We start from the raw sequence: 9,838 nt of genomic DNA, 5'->3' as shown, positions 1-9,838 counted from the left end.
GGAAGACCGGACTGCGACCTGAACGCAGCGCCTTGGACCGCTCGGCCATCCTGACAGTTTTTTTTCTTTATTGCCTGGTTTTGACAACACACAAAACAACATTACAGATCATCACAATAAAACACTGAACTCAGGAAAAGTGAGGCTGCCAGCTAATAAAGGGCTGGCGTTGTCATTAAAATAGCCTCAGCTTTGTCAGCTGCTCCATTTCTGGCAGCCAAACCGGGAATACCTCCTCAGATTTAATAATTTCGACAACGCAACCAACACTCTCTTTGAAATACTGTAGTGCAAAAAGTGCATCGACATCATTATACAGCCTTGCTGTACGAGAGCGCCATATGCTATGGAGGCCCAGTACCATTACTAAATCATAAGGCACTCCAGCCTCATTGTCCACTGAAAGAAACCGTATACCACGAGGGTTTAAAGGGAAGTCTTTTCGCGTGTCCTTTACAGTACATCCCATAAGTACACTCCCTCACAACAATGCAAAAACACATGGTCTGTTGTCTCAGGTAATTTACATCTAAAACAGTCTGTCCCCCATGGTACAAATAGCCCCCTCTGTTCCATATATGTTCGTACTAATAATGTACCTGTATGCAACCTAAAGAAAAAGGACTTGACACCTGGCTGAATTCGCATTCTTTTAACCCTCTTAAGTAAGTCCTGGCCGGGGCCTCCAGAGTACATAGCTCTGTACATTGGCACAGGGAACACAGTATCCACAATATCATAATACATATTTTTCCTTTTTACCGTACTTAAGTATTCTTTTGAAAACCGTGCATTCAAAAAATTAACACTTCCCACGACTTCTTTGAAAAAACCAAAAATTCCACCATGCATATACCCAGTGGTTACAACAAAGTCAGGTAGAAGCCTGCCCAGCCTCACCTGGCACACTGTCCTCAGAAAGGGGTCGCTTACATCCCTTAAAAACAGAAATCTATTTACAAGCTGTCGCACAAATAAGTGCGCCAGTCCCAGTCCCCCATCTCTGATTCGCCTGAACAGGTTGGTGCGGCTGCACGTCTCCCAATTCGAGGCCCACACGAAATCAGCAAGGACCCGATGCAGCTTTTGCACATTTGTACGTTAACAGTGCAGCACTTGAATCACGTACCACAGTTTACTAACGAAAAACAAGTTGCACACAGTTGCCCTAGCAAAGGTTGACAAATAAGCCCCCCTCAACTTGTCTGCCTTTGCTCGAGTCCCCTGTGTTTGTTCGTGCCAGTACGGCTCACTATCTTTATAAAACTGTAGTGGGGCTCCAAGGTACTTTACGGGGGTTGTTAACCAGCTTACGTTGGCAAAAGTGTCAGGGGTTGATTGCCATTCTCCATGCCAGAACCCCAGGCACTTCCCCCAATTTACAAGGCTACCTGTGATCGTGCTAAACTGTTTTGTTGTCTCAACTACTTTAATAATACTTCCTTTGTTCTCACAGAATACCGCAATATCGTCTGCATAAGCCAATACTTTTACCTCGGACTCATGCAATCGGAACCCTCGAATTTCGACATCTTGGAGGATACGCAAACACAATGTTTCAATATAAATGCAGAACAAAAGTGGGCTGAGGGGGCAGCCCTGGCGCACAGAGCGTTGTACGCTAATGGGCGCTCCCAATGCCTTGTTCACAACTAACCGCGTGGTGCAATTCCGGTACGCCATTGCTACCCCCTCTTTGATAAAAGAACCGACGTTGATATAGTCCAAAATAAGAAACAATACTTGGTGTGATACACAATCAAAGGCCTTTTCAAGGTCTAGCTGAAGCACAGCAACGCCTACAGGCATGGCATCGGAACACTCCAGCACACACCTTGCCTTATGTATATTGGTGCAAATAGACCTTCCCCGTATGCCGCAAGTCTGATGAGGACCGACTATTTTATGTATCACTCCCTGGAGCCTACTTGCTAGTCTCTTCATAAATATTTTATAGTCCACATTCGTAAGTGAAATGGGCCTATAAGACGTAACCTGCTTCAGTTTTCCAACATCTTCTGTTGTAGGAATTAACACCGTGTGAGCAGTTCCGTAAGAAGGTGGCAGTGATTTCAACTTAAACGATTCATTAAAAAAAATCGCGCCAATCCACCCCGTGAATGTGGTTGGAAAGCAAAGCTGTAAACGGCACCCATAACGATTACTCATGCGACGTCACTTAAAATCACTCACATCGCTCTACAAATAGTAAAACCAGAGAGAAGTGAAATGCACTTAACCACACCATTTATTACTTCAAAGAGATATTCTTGGTAAGGTTAAATCAATGCATGATGCATGAACGGTGTTTGGTTGAGTTGTATTGGTGTAGCACAAGAGTGGAAACTTTTTTTTATAAAATCAAAGTAAGCTCCAACCCGGTGTTAAACGATCTGACTTCTCCGTCTCTGCGCCGCCGACGGAGGTGACGAGACTTGCGGCTGAGAAGGAGGAGGAAGAAATACTTCTGTTGAGATTTCTGAACGGCCCACAGTGCAGCCATGGGGAGCGATTCCTTCTTCTGTGGGGCCCATATGCAGTCCGCGCGGCATGTGTTCTGTCCACCCGCTGAAGCTGGGTAGGTAGAGAAGGCCTGGACAGCAGCATCTCCCATTGCTCTTGTTGGGTAGTTGACGGAAAGAGAGGAGGGTGCTCAGGGCTAAAGTCGCACACCCCGATTACGGGGCGGAGTATTCCTACTTCTGAGAAAAATTTACGTTCAGCGTCGTAGCGATTCGGATGCATTACGTGAAGACGCGTAGGCTGCGGGAAGGAGCCCGGATTGTATGAGCCGTAGGGTAGTTTGTTGTTCTCTGGAAAGGTCAGGGTAAGGCGAAGGTACGGTCTGTCTCAGAAGGCGATAATGCTGGATTATCTCCCTGGACGTGACAAGCGGGTGACTGTCCTCGTGCAGCTCCATAGCACGGGAGGTAAAAGCGCAGGCTTGTTGGGTGGGCGTATTTGTTGCCCTCCATTGAAGCGTGAGGCGGTGTCCTGATGAGCTGAATGGAACCTTTTGGGGAGTTGTTCTTTAGCACGCACAGGGCCGGTCAGGACACCCAACCCGACTGGTAATTCCAGTAGGCTTGCTGGGAATCGGTGACTACCCTCTGAACCCCTGGTTGAGTGAGAGCCAAGGTGAAGGCTGCCTCTTCTGCTGCCGTCATTTGTTGGGTCCTAAGCGAGGTACACGCAAGGAGGTTGGTTCTGGAGGTAGCCACGATGATGGCGTGTTGCTGCCCTCGATGTTTGGAGAAGTCTGTGTAGATAACTGCATGAGCCCCACCGAGGGTGGTGTTTAGCGCTTGAGCCCGTTCTTTTCGTTGATCCTCGTCATGTGAGGGGTTCATATTTCTAAGCAAAGGGAGCATCTTTAGTTTTAGTCGCCAAGAGTCTGGGAGTATGTCAAGCCGAGTGACATTCTGGGCTGCCCAGCCAATCTGGTGAAGCATGCGGTTACCCACCGCAGTTCTGAGTCGGACCTTCTGGTTAGAAAGATGGCCTTCTATCAGCTCTTCCACCGTGTTGTGGAGCCCGTGCTAAGCAGCCTCAGTGTGGACGCACTCATGAGAAGACCAATGGCCTGCTCAACCGCCTTTCTAATCATTATATAAAGCATCTCTATGTCTTCCTCGTCGAGAAGAAGATAGGGGTTTGTCGTAAGTAACTCTCGAGAGGACAAAAGCTTCAATTAATCGAAAGGTACCGGATTCTTTCTGGCCTCGCTTCTTTGTGGCAACTAGCCTGATCATGTGTATGATTAGATTAATGCTGTTTTTGAGGCGCTGCAAGGAGACGTCACTCTTCGTGTTGGCCTGGAAATGTAGGCCCAGGATCTTGATGCTGGGGTTTGGAATGATGGTCTGGTCATCAAGTAGTATTTGAATGTATTCCTTGATTTGGCGTGAGGGCGGACGACAAGGAGCTGTGATTTTTTACGTGAACACTGAAGCCCACAGGCTTTAGCACATTGGCGTACTAAAAGTGAGATTCCATGGATTGGTGTGAGCTTCCTTTAATTTTTGTAACTCTTAGCACATGAGCAAGGTGCGCACAGGGCCGCTAGACGGGCGTGAGTGGTCGTGTGACGCTTTCACGTGGCATTCAGCGAGAAGGCAGGGGGTAAACCCGTAGATGTGCTTGGTGAGTCCACCATTTGTATTCCCGTGTTCGCGTGGGCTCGTAGCTATATCGGTAAGACAACGGGCTCTCGCTTTGTTAGGCTATTAGTTCCAGGTTCGATTCCCGGCGGTGCCAGCAAATTCTTTTATTTGTTGGCTGGAGTTTTCTGGTGACACCAACGGTCGCGAAAGAACCCTTGGGGGGTAGAGGTAGAAAGCTTTGCTTTAAAACAATCGCTAATACCGGTGATAGTTCACTCTTAAATTCTTTGTAGAACGCCGCAGTCAACCCATCCGGGCCTGGCGATTTCCCCGGGTTTGAATTATCAATGGCGTCTTCAACTTCATCAGATACTATTGGTTGTTGCAGCCACTCCTTTGACCCGCCGCGGTGGCTCAGTGGCTAAGGCGTTGCGCTGCTGAGCACGAGGTCGCGGGTTCGATTCTTGGCCGCGGCGGCCACTTTTCTGATGGAGGCGAAAAGCAAAAACGCCCGTGTGTACGAGATTTCGGCGCACGTTAAAGATCCCCAGGTGGTCAAAATTAATCCGGAGCCCTCCACTACGGCGCGCCTCATCGCCTACGTTGCGTCGGCGCGTTAAACCCCACAATCAATCAATCAGCCACTCCTTTGTTTCATCGTCAAGCTTAGGCATGTTGCTGAGGAATTCTTTCTTGAAGCTTTCAATATCGGCAGAGCGAAAAGCAAAAAGCGAGTGATAGTGCTCAAAAAAGGCACGCTCGATGTGCTTGCTATCCCCGGAAGTTTCGCCGTTCCAGTCAATCTCGGTTATATGATTACGACGAGCATGCGCTTTCTCGAGCCCCAAGGCCGGCTTTGTAAGTCTTTCCCCCGCTATCGCCTGGACCACCCTTGCTCGTACAAGCGCTCCGTGATAGCGCTCTTCGTCGATTATTTCTAGCTTTTGTTTTGTTTGCCTGATGTCGCCTTTGTACACGCCCGGCTGTTTGCCCTCCTGCTCTGTCAGCGTTTTTAGTAATTCTCGGAGCGACGTTTCCTTTTCGTTTTGTTGGAACCTTATGCAGCTGGCCCGTTCGATTGCCTTAATTTTTTACGCTTCTTTTGTTAGTTCCCACATTTCCAAGATATTATTTTGGCTGCCCTGTTCGAATTTGCTAATTTGGTCCTTTACTGTGTTGCTGAAATTTCCGTCTTTTAAAACCTTTTCATTTAACTTCCACAATTCCCATAAAAAATTGTTCCGGCGCTTTTTGTGCCCTATTCTGCACGCGACAAGACAATGATCGCTGAAAGACAATGGCAAAACACTATAATTGCTGCACATTGGAACCATTTCCACCGATACGTAAATCCGGTCCAGTCGGGCGTGGCTAGCACCTTGAAAGTGCGCGTATTGCACGCTTCTTGCGCCCTCCAAACATTCGGCAACATCCTCAAGACCAAATTCCACAATATGTTCAGACAACAAATCAGTGCTGACATCCTTGAACGGCCTTTTGCTTGTCTTGTCACGTGCAGTTAACACGCAATTAAAATCTCCTAATAGTATTATTTGCTTATCCGTGGTGAGGTGCTGCCTGATACTATTAAAGAAGTCGGCACGCTCGTCCCCAGAATTGGGGGCATAAATGCACAAAACGCGCCATTCGACACTGCGTAAAGAGTAATCACACGCCACTAATCGCCCCGACAAACACGACGTAACAGTTTGGACAGCTAAGCCCGGTAGCTTTCGCACAAAAAGCACGCAGCCCGCTGAAGTGCCGACTGCGTGACTAACACATGCGAAGTACCTCGACGTGAAACGCCGCACCATGCTCTCAGTCTCTGCCTCCCCCTGCACCTTGGTTTCCTGAACCGCTAACACGTCAACGTCATGTTCGGTTAACAGTCGGTACACTTGGCTCTGTTTTCTTTTCCCAGCCAATCCCGTGACGTTGAGAGTAGCTACGGTCAGTGCGAGATCGTCAGACAGTTTCTTTCAATTAGAGGCTGAGAGCATGGCGCTTACCTTTCGCGTCTCGAGCTGGCTAGGCGCTCCCGCCCGCCGCTGCGCTGTCCCCTGTGTTGCGCTGTTGGGGGGGCGTTTCCGGGGGTTTCCTGTCGGGCGGGATGGTGGGCTTGGGTCTGAACGACGGCCGCCGTATCTGCGTTGTTTTCGCCGGCGGCTCCTCGCTGTTCTTGTTACCCACGTTGTCGTTCCCGTCTGCTGCGTCGACGCGGGAACGCTTGACTGTCCCCGCCGAAGTCGCTGCTCCGTCGGTGTCCATCTTCTCCGGGTGTTGCGCCACCAGTGCACCGGGGGGCTCGGGTGCCAGGCACTTTTCGTCGCTTTTACCCAAGTCCTCCTCTGGGGCTGCCGTCGTTGCTGGGGTGGTGTCGGGTGCTTCGACGCACCAACTGGCGCGGGCCGTGTGACGAGCAGCGCACAAATGAAACGCACTGCCGCGCGGCGCCTTGAAACGTCGCGCATTCCGAGGAAGGTCGCGCCTGCTCACACCGGATGCGCTAATGGCCACCACATGGGGTTGGACCCCCACGAAGGACTCGCTTTTCCCTCTTCCCTGGCCCCCAGCGGCAGGGTGGAGGGAGGATGAAGACCAGAGGCGCGGTCCGGGCGCAGGAGAGCTCGGCCCGTCGTTTTCGAGCTCCGCCTGAGTATTGTTTTTTAGCCGCCCACCGGGCTGTAAACAAATGTACAGTTTTGTATCGGAAGCAGAGTTTGTCGGCTGAAGATACCCGGGGTCAGATCCTCAGCGCTACTGCGGCTTGGAGGAGAAGCCCCAGGGAAAAGAACACAACGAAGATAACTGGCGCAGTCGGCACGATCTTCAACAGCGACTACTCAGCCAGCCGGCGGGGGAGAAGGGCCCTCGACGGACGGAGCAGGCGGAGAAGTCGCGGTCAGCGGAATGAGATCGGCGGGAGCAGCGAGCTCACCATCCTGGCGGAGAAGCGGCTCGATCGGCGCTCAACAGACTTCTCAATGGCGACCGAGGGAATCTCTCCGGCTTGCTGAGCGGCGGAGAAGCAGCTTGACCAGCGGTCAGTGGAGGCATCAGCAGCCCATTGAGCGTGGAGCGGCAGGAGCAGCGAGCTGGCCATTGTTTGAGCGTTCAAGCGGTGTCAGGTCGTTGAATGGAAGCCCGAGCTCCTCGGCGAGAGCTTCGTTGTCCGGTGGAGGCGATTCCATGACTAGAGCTGTGTGTGCACTAGGTGTTACTAGTATTTTTAAAATGGCCGCCGTCTCGGTTTCCGGTTCCTGTTTGATCCCCGCGTGTGGGTGCTATATGGAGTCGACATACTGAGTATCTGTTTCATGGACCGGCCCGTGTGACGCCAAATGCTCACGTGACCAAATGTGCAATTTTAGCGGGAGATTTAAAATTTTGGCTTAAATTGCCTTATTTCTCAGTGAATAAAGCATCATTCGATTCCGGGAAAGCGCTTGGGGTACTATGAAACACCTAATCTTTCGAATAAAACAAACTTTTGTTTTCTCTTCATGGCTCCTTTAAGTACCTCCTCTTCACCGTGTTTCTGTATGGCGCGGTGCATAAGCTTGGTTAACCTATCACGTTGATGGGACTTTGATTTAGTTTCATCCAAGAGACGGCGTAAGAGGTTCCAGGTCCTTCCGTAATGTAACTGTCCATCCGCCGCGTTGCAGATCTCATTCCACTGCTGAACGCAGAGGGCGCGGCAGTGTCCTTGGATCGCCCTGTTGAGCTCAGCCACCTTCTTTCTGAGGCGCCTATTGAGCCGTTGTTTCTTCCAGCGGTCCAGCAAGGACCGTTTAGCCTCGATGAGGTGTGCTAGTCTCCTGTCCATTTGCTCAATGTCTGCATCCGTCTCAATGGTTTCTGTCGCTTTTCGTACATCCTCGGTAAGCTCCCTGGCCCAGGCTTCTATGTCCTCGATTTCACAGTGTTCTTTGGGCCTACGGTCTCTGAAGGGAGTTCCAGTCGACCAGTTTGTGCGTCCTGATGCTGGTGTCGTTGTATTCCGGGATGTTGATTTCAATTATAGTATGGTCACTTCCAAGGTCGACTCCCGTGTTGGCCCACGTAATTACTCCTTTATTATCGTTCTTCACGAACGTGAGATCAGGTGTGGTATCCCTGGAAACCGAGTTTCCGATCCTGGTTGGATTTGTCGGGTCCGTAATGAGCGTGTAGCCGAGGTCCGTGGTGTCTTGGTGTAGGTCTTTTCCCTTAGCTGTCTGTTTCTTGTAACCCCAAGCAGGGTGCATCGCATTGAAGTCGCCGCACACTATGAGTGTGTTTCGACCCGCTGCAGTGCTAGCCCTGAGTAGCAGCGTTTTGAACTTTTGCTTCCTTTGTGATGGGTTGCTGTATACGTTTAGAAGGTATAGGGTTCCCTTCTTCTTCTTGCCAGGTATGATCTGGGTGAGCGTGTGCTCAATTTTTGCTTGCCCTTGCTGTAATTCATGTTCCACGAGGGTGAGCCCCTTTCTGACCAGTGTGCATAAGCCCCTGCCATCGGCGGGGCCCTTGTGCACCCTATAGCCCGGAAGGGACGGGGCGTCGGTGAGTGTTTCTTGAAGTAACAGTACATCTGGCTTCTTTCTGGTGTATGAGATATGTTGCTGGAGGACCGCCTTCTTGTTCTTGAAGCCACGGCAGTTCCACTGCCAGATCGTTAAACCTGCGGTTGTTGCTGGTGCGTTGGTGGCCATGTTTGATTAAGGTTGAGAAGCTGCTGGTTGCCTTGATTGTAAGGATGCTGCGCGAAGAGCGGTGCAAACGTTGGGTGACTTACAATTGGCCGTAAGGTTAACTCGATCTGCTGAAGCGCCGGGATGCATGCGCCCATGAGCTCCTCCAGCTTGTTGAATCGAGCTTCCCACCGTGCCTCTATGTGGTCCATCCTTGCTTCAAGTTCGTCGACATGCTTGTTTTTCTTATCCCTGGATGAATGGGATTCGACAGCTCTCTTCTTAATGGCTGGTTCCTTTACGGGCCTGTCGCTCTCGCCTTGCGTCTTGGCAGTGTCCATTGGTTCGTTATTCATGTGCGCCGAATCAGATGATAACTGGGACGGTTGTGTTGTGAGCAATGCCCGGATATTGGCCATTTCTTTCGTGAGATTGTCAATGGATGTCTTGAGTTCTGTATTTTCTTTCTCGAGGTTGTTCAGGGACACTTTAAGTGCAATGTTCTCCCTCCGTAAAGATTCCATGGCCTCGTCGTTCCTAGGCACGCTTACGTGTGCCGGAGTCTTGTTTTCTTTCATCGCGTCAGCCCAGCTAACACGCTCATGTGACGGCGAGCGCTTTCTGCTTATGCTTTTAATGTCTCTACTAGGGCTCCTGTTGTTCTTGCTGCACCTGCTGGCGTCCCTTGTTTTCGACAGCGAACGGTTCCGGGAATGGGATCTTGGGGTACGTTGCACCTGAACTTGACCGAGTGGTGGAAAGTCTGCGTTCGACAGCTGCTGCTCGGCTTGTCGACGGGTTCATTGTCTTCGTCGAACGATGTAGGGGGTCTTGTACTTGGCCTTACAGGCGCGGTCCCCTGTTGGGTGTGCGCCAGTACATAACTTGCACTTGGGCGTGCATGTGTGTTCTTTTTTGGGGTTGGTTTCCCCGCATGCTAAACAGGTCTTAGCTGTAGGCGTCGGGCAGACGTCTTTCCGATGACCAACCTTGCCACACTGTTGGCATATGTCGATTTGCTTCCTGTAGAGATGGCAAGGAATCAGGGTGACCCCG

This window comes from Haemaphysalis longicornis, unplaced genomic scaffold (assembly GCF_048455015.1).
Source record: "Haemaphysalis longicornis isolate Haplotype H1 unplaced genomic scaffold, Haemaphysalis longicornis Haplotype H1 scaffold_1, whole genome shotgun sequence".
In the NCBI taxonomy this organism is placed as follows: Eukaryota; Metazoa; Arthropoda; class Arachnida; order Ixodida; family Ixodidae; genus Haemaphysalis; species Haemaphysalis longicornis.
The sequence above is the reverse complement of the archived record's forward strand: the minus strand, read 5'-3'. Positions refer to the sequence as shown.